Source organism: Sus scrofa, chromosome 7 (assembly GCF_054392235.1).
Source record: "Sus scrofa isolate SSC_HxYL_T2T_F1_AM1 chromosome 7, Sscrofa_HxYL_maternal_Yorkshire_Landrace_v2.0, whole genome shotgun sequence".
Classification (NCBI taxonomy): domain Eukaryota; kingdom Metazoa; phylum Chordata; class Mammalia; order Artiodactyla; family Suidae; genus Sus; species Sus scrofa.
Window position 1 is genome coordinate 124469564 of NC_139389.1, and position 15287 is coordinate 124484850.

The 15287-nt window shown below is 39.0% G+C and overlaps 1 protein-coding gene and 1 long non-coding RNA gene across 10 annotated transcripts in view; one reads left to right on the forward strand and one right to left on the reverse strand.

Moving 5' to 3' along the window:
• TC2N (tandem C2 domains, nuclear) overlaps positions 1 to 11778 on the reverse strand; it is a 51443-nt gene extending 39665 nt beyond the window's left edge. For 5 of the 9 annotated variants that reach the window (XM_084970052.1, XM_084970046.1, XM_084970049.1 and 2 more), the window contains exon 1: positions 11718 to 11778. The gene's annotated coding sequence lies outside the window, so the exon portion shown is untranslated. Of the gene's footprint in view, positions 1 to 11609 lie in introns of all 9 variants that reach the window. The other 4 variants (XM_084970051.1, XM_084970047.1, XM_084970048.1 and 1 more) reach the window with 1 other exon arrangement.
• LOC146401892 (uncharacterized) lies at positions 11346 to 13063 on the forward strand. The gene is made up of 2 exons (XR_014811303.1): positions 11346 to 11485; positions 12906 to 13063. It is a non-coding gene; the product is annotated as an uncharacterized LOC146401892 (long non-coding RNA).
• The last annotated feature ends 2224 nt before the right edge of the window (positions 13064 to 15287 follow it).

Sequence of the window (15287 nt, forward strand, 5' to 3'; positions counted from 1 at the left end):
TTTATATAAAAGATGATTGATGTTTAAATAGTAATAATATGGTGATGTGGGGTTTATGGTCTATGCAAAAGTAAAATGCATGACAGCAATAGCACAAAGGCCAGCAAGGAGGAATAGACTATTCTATTTTAAGGTCCTTGTAGTAGATGTGATGTAGTATACATAACACTGAAGGCAGACTGCAAAGTTAAAAATGAATACTATAGTGAAGTTCCCTGGTGACTCAGAGGGTTAGCGGAGGATCCTGTGTTGTCACTGTACTGGCTCAGGTTGCTGCTGTGGCACAGATTTGATCCCTGGCCCTGGAACTTCCACATGCTGCATGTGCAGCCAAAAGAAAAAAAAAGTGCTATAAACCCTAAAGTAATCACTAAAATAAGGAAACAGAGGTACAGTTATTTATTAAGCCAACAAAGGAGATCAAATGGAATCATAATCCCAAAATACCCAATTAACATAAAGCATAAAAAAGGGAAAAATGAAGAACAGATGGGATGAAAAGGAAAAAAAGCAAGATGATCAATTTATTTACTTATTTATTTATTTTCTTTTTAGGGCCGCACCAAAGGCATATGGAAGTTCCCAGGCTAGGGGTCTAATTGGACCTACAGCTGCCAGCCTGAGCTACAGCTGCCAGCCTATGCCACAGCCACAACAACGCCAGATCTGAGCCTCATCTGGGAACTTCATCGCAGCTCACGGCAATGCCGGATCCTTAACCCACTGAGCAAGGCCAGGGATCAAACCTGTAACCTCATTGTTCCTAGTTGGATTGGTTTCCACTGCACCACAGGAACTCTTTCAACATGATCAATTTAAACATAACCCTATCAATAACCACATTAAGTGTAAATGCTCTACATATGCCAATAAAAAGAAGAGATTGTTAGACTGGATTTAAAAAGCATGATCCCAAAGATGTGGTATATATATGCAATGGACTATTACTCAGCCATAAAAAAGAATGAAAAATGTTGTTTGCAGAAATATGGATGGCCCTAGAAATTATCATACTAAGTGAAGTTAAAGAGTGAAAGACAAACATCATATGATATCACCTATATGTGGAATCTAAAAAAAGTATACAAATGAACTTATTTGCAGAACAAAAACAGATTCACAGACTTTGAAGAACCCAAAGGGGCTGAGGGTAGGGGGTGGGCAGGAAGAACTGAGGGTTTGGGATTGGCATGTGTACATTGAGGTATATGGAAAAATTAGCCAATGGGGACCTGCTGTATAGCACAGAGAACTCTACCCAATATTCTGCTATAATCTATGTGGGAAAAGAATCTGAAAGAGAATGGATGTGTATATATGTACAACTATATCACTCTGTTGTACAGCAGAAATTATTACAACCTTGTAAATCAATAAAACTTTTAAAAATGAGGGGGGCTACCATCCCATGTATGCTGCTTATAAGAAATATCCTTTAAATACAAAGACACAAATAAGTTAAAAATAAAAGGATGAATACCCCTCATGAATATAGACACAAAAATCCTCAACAAAATACTAGCAAATTGAATCCAACAAAGTATAAAAAGAATTATACATCATAACCAAGTGAGATTTATCTCAGGATTACAAGATTGGTTTAATACCTGAAAATCAATTCGCATAATACATTATGCCACAGAATAAGGGACCAAAACTTCATGATCATCTCAGTTGATACAAAAAAAGATTGAAAAATCCAACATTCATTCATGATTTAAAAACAAACAAACAAAAAAAGCTGGAGTTCCTGTCATGGCTCAGTGGTTAATGAATCTGACTAGCATCCATGAGGACACAGATTCGATCTCTGGCCTTGCTCAGTGGGTTAAGGATCCGGTGTTGCTGTGAGCTGTGGTGTAGGTCACAGATGCAGCTCGGATCCTGCATTGCTGTGGCTGTGGCGTAGGCCGGCAGGTACAGCTCCAATTCAACCCCTAGCTTGGGAACCTCCATAGGCCATGGGTGCAGCCCTAAAAACCAAAAAAAAAAAAAAAAAAAAGCTGAGCAAACTAGGAATAGAAGTATCCTCTCAACATAATAAAGATTATTCATAAAAAATCTACTGCTAACATCATAAGAACTGCATAAAAACAAATACTTTCCCTCTAAGCTCAGGCAAAAGACAAAAATCATGAGAATCCACTCTCACGGTTTTTGTTCAACGTTGCACTAGATATTCTAGCCAGGGCAATTAGGCTAGATAGATATAAAAGGCATCCATATTGGAAATGAAGAAGTAAAACTCTATTGACAGACCAACATGATGTGTACAAAAGAGTCAAAGGTAAAAAAAATCAAAGGAACCCATGAAAAACTACTTGAAGTAACATGCAAGTTGAGTACAGTTGCAGAATATAAGATCAATATACAAAAATCAGTTGCGTTTCTATATATTAAAAATGAACAGTGTAAAATGAAATTAATAAATCCATATCCATTTATAATAACAGGCAAGCATCTTCCTAAAATACTTGGGAACACTTTGACAAAAGAAGTGCAACATATGTACACTGAAAACTACAAAACAGTATTAAAAAGATATTAAAGGGAGTTCCCGTTGTGGCGCAGTGGTTAACGAATCCGACTAGGAACCATGAGGCTGCGGGTTCGGTCCCTGCCCTTGCTCAGTGGGTTAACGATGCGGCATTGCCATGAGCTGTGGTGTAGGTCGCAGACGCGGCTCGGATCCTGCGTTGCTGTGGCTCTGGCGTAGGCCGGTGGCTACAGCTCCAATTCAACCCCTAGCATGGGAACCTCCATATGCCGCGGGAGCGGCCCAAGAAATAGCAACAACAACAACAACAACAAAAAAGACAAAAACAAAAAAAAAAAACCCTAGAAAATGTTCAATCAAAGCACTAAAAAAGAAACAAACAGCCAACAACAACAAAAAAAAAGATATTAAAGAAGATGTCAATAAATGGAAAGACATTCTATGGTCATGGAATGAAAGACAGAATATTGTTAAGATGGCAACAATCCCCAAAATGGTCTACAGATTCAACACAATCCCTACAAAAATCCCTTCCAGCTCCTTTACATAAACTGACAAGGTAATCTTAAAACGCATGGAAATGCAGAAGGCACAGAATAACCAAAACGATCTCAAAAAAGAAAAGCAAAGTTGCAAGACAATCTCAAAATTTATTACAAAGCTACCGTAATCAAGACTGTGTTAGTGGCATAAGGACAGACATACAGATCAATGAAATAAAACTGAGAACCAATAAATAAATCTCCTTACATGTATGGTCAGTTGATATTTAGAAAGGTGCCAAGAAACTTTAAAGGGAAAAGAATAGTCTTTTTAAATAAGGGGTAGTGTGACAACTGGTTTCATTTTTTTTTAAGGGTTGCACCTGCAGCATATGGAAGTTCCCAGGCTAGGGGTCGAATTGGAGCTATAGTTGCCAGCCTATGCCACAACCACAGCAACACCAGATCCGAGCCATGTCTGTGACCTACACCACAGCTCACAGCAACGCTGGATCCTTAAGCCCCTGAATGAGGCCAGGGATCGCAGCCACGTCCTCATGGATACTAGTTGGATCCATTGCCATTGAGCCACAGAGATATCTCCTCCACATCTTTTTTTAAAAAAGGAATTTGGACGACTACCTCACACTGTACACAAAATTTAACTCAAAACTGATCACAAACTTATACGTAAAAGCTAAAACTACGGAAGTGCCAGAAGAAAATATAGGAGTAGTTCTTTTTGAACTTGAGTTAAACAATAATTTCTTAGAAATAACACCAAATGAACAAGCAATGAAAGAAAAATTTGATATAATAGAGTTAATGGGAAGTTAAACTGTTGTGCTTCAGAAGACACCACTAAGAAAGTAAAAAGACAGAGACTGGGAGAAGATATGTACAAATCATGAATCCAATAAGGGGCTTATATCTAGAATATATTAAAAACTAGTACAACTAGGAGTTCCCGTCGTGGCGCAGTGGTTAACGAATCCAACTAGGAACCATGAGGTTGCGGGTTCGGTCTCTGCCCTTGCTCAGTGGGTTAACGATCCGGCGTTGCCGTGAGCTGTGGTGTAGGTTGCAGACGCGGCTTGGATCCTGCGTTGCTGTGGCTCTGGCGTAGGCCGGTGGCTACAGCTCCGATTTGACCCCTAGCCTGGGAACCTCCATATGCCGCAGGAGCGGCCCAAAAAATGGCAAAAAGACCAAAAAAAAAAAAAAAAAACTAGTACAACTCAATAATAAAAAGAAAAATAACAATTAAAAAAGGATTTGAAGAGATTCTTCTCCAAAGAAATAGACAAGTAGACAAAAAGCACAGAAAAACATGTTCAACGCCATTATTCATTAAGGAAATGCAAAGTAAAACTACAATAAGATAATACAACACACTTATTCGCAAGGATAAAATTGCAAAGACTGACCATTCCAAGTGTCTACAAGCATGTAGAATAAGCAGAACTCTCATATTTGACTGATAGGACTATAAAATGTTTTAGTAGCTTAAGTCAAACATATAGCTACCATAGGATCCAGACATTTCATTCCTAGGTATTTACTCAAGAAAAAAGAAATCTTATGTTCATACAAAGACTGGTGCATCAGTGTTCACAGCAGCTCTATCTGAAACAGCCAAAACCCAGAAACTATCAAATGTTCATCAACAAACTGTGGCATACCTATGCAGTGGAATACTACTCAGCAATCAAGGAATAACTGATCTGTGAATCAGTGTCTTTCTATCAGTACTGGTAGATTTTCCAGTACTGAAAAATTCTCATTCATTATCTCTTTAAATATTGCTTGTGCTCATTCTCTATTTCTTTTCTTTCAGGAACTCAAATTTACTAGACTTTCTCACTATAACTTCTCATTCTCATCATTCTAATTTCCATATATCTTAATCTCTTTTATATTTTCCATTTCTATATCTTTGAGTTGTACTCTGAGTAATTTATTCTGATCTACATTCCAATTCATTCATTCTCTCTTGCGGTTTGCCTAATTGCCTAATCCATGGTTAAACTCAACAAATGAGTTTTGAGTTTTATCACTGCATTTTTCATTAATAGAAATTAATGTTCAGTTACTTTTTTCAACCAGCTTTGTATCTCTGTCATTTTTTGAACTCCTGTTGCCTGCATATATGTTCAAATGTGCCTTTTATTTTCTTAAATGTAGTCCATCACATTTATTTTAATAATCAATTAACTAGTAATTATAATAGATAAGCATTTGCAAGTTTTTTCTAATTACCTATTATTGTTTAGTGATTCTTACTCAAGTTGTCTTATTTCCTTGTGCATTTGGTTGTATTTGGCAAATTATCCATTGACCTCAAAACTTTACTGGCAGGACTTTTTCTAAGCCAAAGATGAAAGTATTCTCCTACAGAGAATATCTGCATTTGTTTACTGTATCATTTTAAATTCATGACTTGACATATTACCCAATTCAAAAATGAGCAAAGGATGTGAATAAACATTTCTCAAAGAAAAAATGGCGAATAAATGCATGAAAGGTGCTCAACATCATTAGTTATTAGAGAAATGCAAATCAAAACCTCAATGAGATACCACTTCACACACACACAAGGATAGCTGTAATTCAAAAGACAAACAAATGTGTTGGCTAGGAGGCGGAGAAACTAGAACCTTCATACATTGTTGGTAGGAATGAAAATTGGTGTAGCTGCTTTGGAAAACAGTTTGGCAGTTCCTCAAAACAAACACAGAATTACCAAATGACCCAGGAATTCCACTCCTAGGTAAATGGAGAAGGAAATACATTTTTGTATAATCCAAAAAATTATACACAAAATGTTCAGAGTGGCATTATTCATTATAGCCAAAAAGCGGATATAACCATCAACTAATGAATGGGAAAACAAAACATGGTATAATCCATACAATGGAATACTAGTCAGCCATGAAAATGAATAAAGTACTGATTAGCGCTACATGAATAATCCTTGAGAAGATTATGCTAAGTGAAAGAAGACACAAAAGACATATTGCATGATTTTGTTCATATGCAATGCCCTGAATAAGCAAATCATAGAGACAAAGAAGTAAATTAGAGGTTGCCAAGGGTTGGGGGAAAAGGAGGAAATGAGGAATACTGCTAATGGGTATAAGGTTTTTTTCTGGGGGTAATAAAAATGTTCTGGAATTAGTGATCAAGGTCATACAACTCTGTGAATATATGAAAACCCACTAAATTATATATTTTCAAGGGTGAATGTTATAAGAATTGTATCTAAAGAAAAAGAAGACTAAAAATATTCACACCTTAAAAATATTTTAGACCACCAAAGTGATGTGTACTGCCCTCATGATCTAGTAGTTATGACTGATCAAGGATAGTTTTTTTTCCTTTCATTTTGCTTGGCATGGAGGCAACTTTCCTTGAAGATCCTTGAAGGATATAGAATAAGTTTTCATCCTTTCCATGACATCACATACCTTTAGATCCCAGAATTACGGGTAGAAAGTCTCTTGTTAGCTAACCTTGAATGAGCCCTGGACTGACTTCTACCTTTCCTCCTGGCCTACAAATCCACCAAGTTACCCAAATCCCATCAATTCCCCTAGTTAGCAAATACCCTCAAAGCAAATAAGGCTTAGGGGCACCTACAGTATCCCAGATCTTCTGCTTTCTCTTAGATTTTGGCATATTAAATCCTAAATATTTTTTTAAAAAAATTTAATACAGCTATTCTTAGCTATTTTCAGTGTAAAGGTTTTTCCAAATGTTTTAACTATATTCCCAAAGTGAAAATCCAATACTTACTCTTCAAGTTAAAATTAACTCTAATATTAGAGTTAGAACAAGATTTGCAAAAACTAAAGACAGCTTGATATAGTCTACAATAAAGCAGCTTCCACAGTACTTGTGACCTCAGGTGACCACAGTAGGTATGTAAGATTTAAAGAATATATTTCTGTATACTCCAATAGAAAATTTACCTTAGAAAAAAATTAGACATTAATTTGAGTTTTAAAAGAAGCATGGGTAGGTGATCTGTCTCTTAGGTATCAAAGATCTTTATATAACTAAAGTAACTGCAGCAGGGATACACAAAGAGACCAAAGAAAGGATAGCCCAGAAACATATGAACACATGTATGGAAATGACATATGATAGAGAAAAAACAAAATATTCAATAAATGATGGTAGGAAAAACTGATAACTCATAGAGAAAAATGAAACTGGACCCGTACTTCACACCACACAAAAATCAATTTCACATGGATTAAGGAAACAAGTTGAAAGGCCATATCTTAAAGCTCCTAGAATAAAATATCAGACTATATCTTTATGACCACAGGGAAGGGAAAAACTTGTTAAACAAGATGTCAAAAGAACAAACCATAAGGAAAAAGCTAACATAATCAACTCCATTAAATGACAGATTGTGTCTATCAAAAGCCACCATAAAGAAATTAATCTATATTTCAATAAAATTTTTTAAAATAAAAAAAAGATGGACAAATTACATTGCCAGAGCCCCCCTGCCACCCCCCCAAAAAAAACCATTATAAACAAGGTAAAAGACAAGCTATTTAGTGGAAAAAAGATATCTGCCACATGAATAACTAACAAGGGATTATTACCCAGAAAAAAATATATACATATAATATACATATTCTAGAAATCAATTTTAAAAACCACAAAATTTAAAACAGGAAAAAAACAAACAGACATAGAAAAGGAACTATGAGAGGTTCAACATCATCAGTAATTAAGGAAATGTAAATTAAACCCCACCATTTCTCATTCACCAGACTGATGAAAAGAAAAAAAAAATTGGATAATTACAAACATACAAATGTCTCAAATGTTGTTGAGCAAGGAAACAAAGTGAACTCTTCACACACTGCTTATAAAAATATAAACTGGTACAACTCCTTTACAAAGCAATTCAGTCCTATCCAGCAAAACTGAAGATCCACAATTCTGCTCCCAGGCAAAAAGGGTAGGAAATTCTTGCACCTGGACACAGAGAAACATGGATTAGAACAGTAATAACCAGGAGTTCCTGTCGTGGCGCAGTGGTTAACGAACACAACTAGGAACCATGAGGTTGCCAGTTCGATCCCTGGCCTTGCTCAGTGGGTTAAGGATCTGGCGTTGCCTTGAGCTGTGGTGTAGGTCGCAGACGCGGCTCAGATCCCATGTTTCTGTGGCTGTGGTGTAGGCCGGGAACCTCCATATGACACGCTAAGCGGCCCTAGAAAAGACAAAAAAAAAAAGAAAAAAAAAAAAAGAACAGTAATAACCAAACAGCTTTTAAAGGCAAAAAATAAAATTAAATTTAAAAAAGAAGACTGAAAACATCCCAAATATTCATTAAGAGGGGGATAGATAAACAGTTATAAATTCATATAATGGAATGTTACACAGCAATAAAAAGTAAATGAATGATAACACAGCAACATAGATGAATCTCATAAATAGAATCTTGTGCCCTCAAAAAGTCATAGAACAGAAAAAAACTAAACAATACATTACTTGTGAATACCTATGTATGCAGTAAAACCATTCAGAAAAATCAACAAGCATGCAAAGAGGAAAGAGAAAGACACAATCAGGACTTTAAAAATATTCCGTATTATTTCAAAAGCATGACATAGGTACAGGGACATTTATTTTTAGTTGTAGTCTCTAAATCTGGAGATGTGTCAGAAGCACTATTTTGCACATATGAAATAATCTCTAATTTAAAAATTAAGCAAATATATGGTTGTGTTAGACAACATAAAAATACATAAAACTACATGAAGAAAATTAAAATTATCAATAATCCCACCATCCTGAGATAACTACAGTATTTAAAAGAAATAAATATACTTAAATAGTATGTTTTCTTCCACTTTCTATTTTTATTTACTCTTTTTTTTTTTTCACAGCTTTATTGAGGTTCTGACTTACAGTAAATTGCATATATTTAAAAAGTACAATTACATGAGTCAGACATATGTATACACTGGTGAAAGCATCATCTCAATCAAGCAAATTAATACACCCATAAATACATCTAACATCCCTAAAAGTTTCCTCATATCCACTTTTAATCCCGTTTTTTTTTACCTTGGCCACACCCCTCTTTCCCCTGTCTTCAAGTAACCACAATCTGTTTTCTGTTACTTTAGACTAGTTTGAAGTTTCCAGAATTTTGTCAGGTATAGTTTGGGCATAATTTATGCATATGTTTCACTTTAGTAGATACCGCCACCATTTACACTTCTACCAGCAGAAGTACAAGAGTTCTAGCTGTTCCACATCCTTATCAACCCTTGACTGTTTGCCTTTGTCCATTTTTAGCCATTTTCCTCATATCCTAAGGAAAATACACAGAAAACTACTGCCTGCACAACAAAAAAATTAAACTCTCAGTGAGGACGGAAGTGAAACTCATTAGGAAATCTTTTCCCTTAAACGCGTAATAATAATTGAAGCAAAGGCCCGAACATGATCTGCCTCACGAATTCTGCTTTAATCAAAACCTCTGATTTCCACGCAAGATTTTTAAAAGAGCCATTGAGATACACATGAGAAAAATCACAAGACTTAATGGAAAGTTGGGATTATCAAAGCACTGGAACTCAGGTGAAACAGAAGCCAACGCAGTTCAAGAATGACTTTAACACTGATAGAAACACCTGAACCCAACAGACCCAAATACCACTAAAACAGTGCTCATAATTTGAATTGGGGAGGTGAAATACTTTCTTAAAATAGTTCTACTCAATATGCTCAGTTAGTTGCTCTCAAGTCCCTGCTACTTCATCAGGAGAGAGGAACCATGCTGTTCCTCTCATATTCTTCCCAATCTGACTCTAAACGCCTCTACCTCGCCATCACTTCTTCACATCTTTGTGTCTCAAAATGAGGATTCCACACTCCTGTCTTTATTTCTTCAGCCTCTGTTTACTCCCCAAAGCATTCAAATGTAGCTCCGATCCTTATCATTTTACTTAAATTGTTTGCTCTGATCAATGACCCCATCCTATCTACCAAAGCCAATAGGCACTGTATCAGCTCCTATCTTCCTGATTCCTCTGACTCGCTTGACTCTGAGACAGATTCCTATCCTCATTAAAACTCTTTCCTCTTCTATGACGCCACTGTCAGTTTGCTTCCTTCTTTCCTGAATGCTCCTCCTGGAACTCCTAGGCTGTCTCTACTCATCACTTAAATATTGGTATTTTCCATCCTTGGTCTTCCTCTCATTCTACTTACTTGAATGATTTCTTCCACTCTCACAAGATTAACCCTCACAAATCTACAGGTGCTTCCAACATTCATAACTCTGACCCTGACTTGAGAAAATCCAGATACCAACACACCTCACTGCCAACTAGACAGCCTTGCCAGATGTTCTACGAGAATCATAAACTCGCTGTCCCTCAACCTGAATTAATCTCTCAATTTGTTAGTTTTATTCATGAATACACAATTATAATTCAAGTGCAGCCAATAAAATAACGAGAGGATATTTTAAAAGTGCTTTCTTGAAGGGTTAAAAAGAGCAAATGTTTATGAAAGCTTTTTTCCTCCAGTCATGAAGGTACTCAGCCATTAGCAAAAACTCCTAAATACAAAATATGATAAAAAGAAAATCTCCTCGAATTCCAGCTCTCCAAGGCAAGCAATATAAATATTTCCTTCCAGAAAGAGCAATTTTTACCATGATAACGTTACTATCAAAATATTAAATTGGTAAATAGGGGTTGGTGGTGTTAACTCAATATTTCTAGGCTATTTATAACAGTATTAATCAGGGAAAACACCTCTATTTACTGCCTATCTGGAGTGAGAATCCGTATACTATTTTAAATACGGAAGCAAATGCCTTATTTTAAACATTCTAGAAGAATCAATGTTTTTGGCTTGACGTCTACCTTGCCTACACCGGCACGTCCATCTGTGTGCCATATACCCACGATCCATTCACAGCATTTCCTCTATTTAAAGAAAACCACAGTAAGAAAAAAAAAGAAAGAAAGAAAAAAAACTGGGCGAGACATAAGTCAAATCTAACATCTAGCTGGGTAAATAATTCATGTTTTGCAAAAACCAAAGCAAGGCCATATTTACCAACCCTTCACCGCGTCAAAAAGTTTCAGAAACATCACAGATAAAAACAATCTTCTGACGAGTTCTCATCTGACTCTCCAGGCAAAGGAAGTTTTGTTTGCTTCCCTCTTAACCCAGAGCCCACCTGGAGCAGGTGGTCAGAAGCGCGCGCCCAGGGCACGGAGCGAGGCGCGCGCCCGGTCCTGCCGAGGGGGAGGGAGTCCCACGCAGCTGACCAGCGAACCCGGAGGACCCACAGCCCACCCTGCTCCACACGACAAGTCCCTGCCCTCCAGGCCAAGGAGATCGCGGCTGTCGAGGGGTTCCAACCCCCCTCAGGCCTCCGAAGAGCGGGCACTGCTGAGGAGACTCGGAAACAGCCCTCTGCCCGGGCCCCTAAGCAAGGCGACATTTTTTTAAGGTAAAAGAGAGCAAAACTCTACAAAACAGTCACTCCACACCCAGCCCCGGCGGGAGGGCCAGGCCGCAGCCGCTCAAGGTCCGCGCCACGCTGCCCGCCCAGGGAAGTGAATGCGACCACACACCTGAGCCCCCGGCTCCCTCCGCCACTGGGTCCCCCGGGTCTCCACGCGCGGTTCTCGCCCCCGCCTGACACTGCGCGGAGGCGGCGCCACGCGACCGGGGCCGGTTACCTGCTCGAGGGAGTAGACGCTCCCGCGTAGCCGCCGGCGGGAACAGAGATTCGGCTCACCTAGGGCTGCCGCGCCCGAGACCCCGCCCCCTTCCCGAGGACCGCCCCGCCCCCCAGGTCCTCTCCCCAGGTCGGCCCCGCCCAATGGGAGGGCTAGCGGAAGGGCGGGATGGGGCGGGGCCACCGGGCTGTGCACCTGAGCACTTTGCGCCTGCGCCCTGGGCTCCCTTCCAGCTGCAACTCTTAGGTGCTCCCTCTGGAAAGGTCTAAAGTGAAGCCAGGGGTTCCAGTCGTGGTTCAGTGGAAAGGAATGACTAGGATCCATGAGGGCGCAGGTTCGATCCCTGGCCTCGCTCAGTGAATTAAGTATCCCGCGTTGCCGAGAGCTGTGGTGTAGATCGCAGACACTGATCGGATCCCACTCTGCTGTAGCTGTGGTGTAGGCCGGCAGCTACAGCTCCCATTCGACCCCTAGCCTGGGAACGTACATATGCCGCTGGAGGTGCTCCAGAAAAGACAAAAAAAAAAATAGTAACAATAAAATAAAGTAAAATCCTTGGCAATCAGTTCGCAACCCTTCACTTTTGTGACTTTGCATTTACTACTGCATTGCCAGCTGTAGGTAGGTTGGAAGGAATCCCAAAGGTATCCACTACAACACCCCGCCCTCATTCTATGCTGAAATCTCCTCTAGCACCCTGGCAAGGAGTTAGCCGGCTCTTCTTTTTTTTTTTGCCTTCCTTGCTAGGAATCTCAACACTGTACTTGGAAAGTAGTTGAGTGAATTCCGAGATTATCATTTGATGAAAGGCTCAGCTTTTTAGAGGTTGGTGGATTATAAGTTGAGGTAAAGGTAATAATTTTCTTCCTGGAGCTAATCTTTCCCAAAGTGGATTCTGTTAATCTCCAGAGCTTGGGCTGCTGGAGTGGGAGTTGGGGATGTGGGGGAAGTCCCAAGAACATATTAATCTGGGGAAAGAGCCACAATATAATTGCTCCTCTTGAGTTAGCAAGGCATTCAAGGCCTAAGAACTGGGTTTTACTTTGTATCATCCTGTATTTCTCAAATACAGGAGGGGTGGCAGAATATGCCACTTTGGCATAAAGAGTATTTTGAGTTCAAGGTGCTGGAAAAAAACAGCAGATGCAAGAAAGCCACTCTGACCTTCCCTTTTCTTCCTGAAAGTAGGAGATGGAACTCCAAGGAAAAGATACCCTCCCTATACCACAAGAAACCAGTCTTATCACCAGAGATGGGAGTCAAGGAGGAAGAAAATCGATACAAACTTTGCTAACCTAAGCCTTATCTTCCTCGCCACTTCTCCACTATTAACTGCCCTAGCTCAAGCCCCTTTGTCTTGTTCTAGTTTCACTATTTACTACGCTTAGTCTAAATTGGTATCTAACTGTTTGGCTCTAACTCCTTCTTTGGGTCTTCATTTTCCAATGGATGCTCCCATGTACTTGTAAAAAATCTGTATATTTTGCTCCTGTATGTTGAACTCTCCGTTCCAGGCAGAAACCCTATGAGGGTAAAGTTTTTGCCACCCCTCCTGACCACATAACTCTCTTCTTGAGAAATGCCAGCAACCATTATGGGGCATTAACGTTTCAACAGACTCACTTTGATAAACACTGCTTTAAAGTCCTAGTACATTCACCTTCAATAATTTTTCACTCTAATGCAAATGTTTGCAAAGTTCTGTACTGTTTACCCAAAGCTTTCATGTGAGTCATCTCATTTAATCCTCACAATTGTGATGTAACTAGTATTATCCTCATTCTACAGTTGAAAATATTGAGGGTCAAACAAACAGGTGCCCAAGTAGGGACTCAAGACTGACTCAGGACTTCAGACTCCAAGGCATACATATATGTAGGTGTGTGTAGAGAGAGAAAGAGGATATAAATACATATATATTATACTTTCACTTTCTCTCCCCGCCCCCCATTTGACCCTTAAATAAAGCACATCGCTGGTTAGTTAGAAAACTCTAGCTTCATGTGTAACTTCTCTAGGCAAGAACTTTTACCTAATTTTACTCCCTGCAGTACCTGACATCAGAGTGTCGGGCACAAAAATGTCACTCAAACATGATGGATGAACAAAGAGTGAATGAATTCATGAATGCTCAATAGTACTTACTAAACTGCACCAAGGATTTGGTCCTGTGACTGAATAACCTTAACAATCTCCTCACTGATGCAGAAGTCCCCGGCACAAAAGCTCCTTGAATTGTTCCTAATTGTTCCCATCTAAAAAGAATCTACTCTGTTGACAGATATAGTTCTTTGAAAACAGTGAAACCACTTCCTTTGTTTTCTTTGAAATGAGCCTCCTTCCTGTTCCACTTTCAGAGTCAAGACTTCGTTGATATGAATGGAGAATATTGTACACCTTTCTCTGTGCCCTTGTGTTCAACCTCTTCCCATAGAATGATGGTTGTTCCAACATTCTGAGTGGGTTTTCATTTATTCTTTTAATATTAAACATTAACATTTTTAATGTTTAATGTCATATTATTTGAGACAGATCTGAGGAGAAAAAGATTTGGGTTGATGTGGATAATACTACTGCTTAGATTTTGCTGTGCGTATTATTTCATTTGATAGAGACAAATCACTTAATCCCTGTCCTAATCCCTTTTCATCCTTCCTTCATTTAGTGCAGTTTATAGATGCTTTGTGACTCACCTCCAGCTACCCCACCACCACACATTTTTGACCTTCCGAATTAATTGCAATTCCCTAAATTGCCAAATTTGCACTACTGTCCCCTTTACCTCCATTTTTATGGGTATCAACTAGCGAGTTCATTTTCATTCAGCTGCATCACCTCTTCTGGAAGATGAAAGGCCACAACACCCACCGGAGAGTGAATTAGGTGCCCTTCCTCAACATTCCCGGCCTAATCCATCCATATCTTCATCATGGCACCTATACAATAACTGTGATTTGGGGCATTTTTTCCCTCTTCCTACTAAACTCATTCTGTATGAGGTACCAATAAACTGGTTCATGACTTCCACTGTTTTCTGAGCACATACCATAGTACCTGACACATAGCTTTACTCAAAAATATGTTGGATGAATGAAAAACAAATCTTTAAAGGAATATTAATTCCTTGAGTGCATATGAAATAATTGCACAAATATCAATCATCATATGAACACAGTGGGAGCGGCATGCGGATTTCTGCTTCCCTCCCCATTTATTTCTTCTCACTTTCTGCCTTAGAAAAATATAACAGCAAAAGCCTATACATATTCATCCATTAATTTACTTATTCAACAAACAGTTTTGAGTGCTTGTGGTATATCAAATACAGCCCTAACTGCTTGCTTCAGGGAGAAAGTGACATTTCAACAAAGGCACGGATGCTCACCAAACCTTAATTCCTTTTCCTGGCCTCAAAGCCAAACTACTTTGTCCATTCCCCTTGCATCTAGATAAGGCCATGGGATCAGTTCTCATCAATGGAATTTGAGCATCACTGGAGTTCCCCTGCTGGACCTAGGCAATTAAAAACTGAAAGCTTCTGTCCCTCTTCCCATCCTTTGACCACTTGGG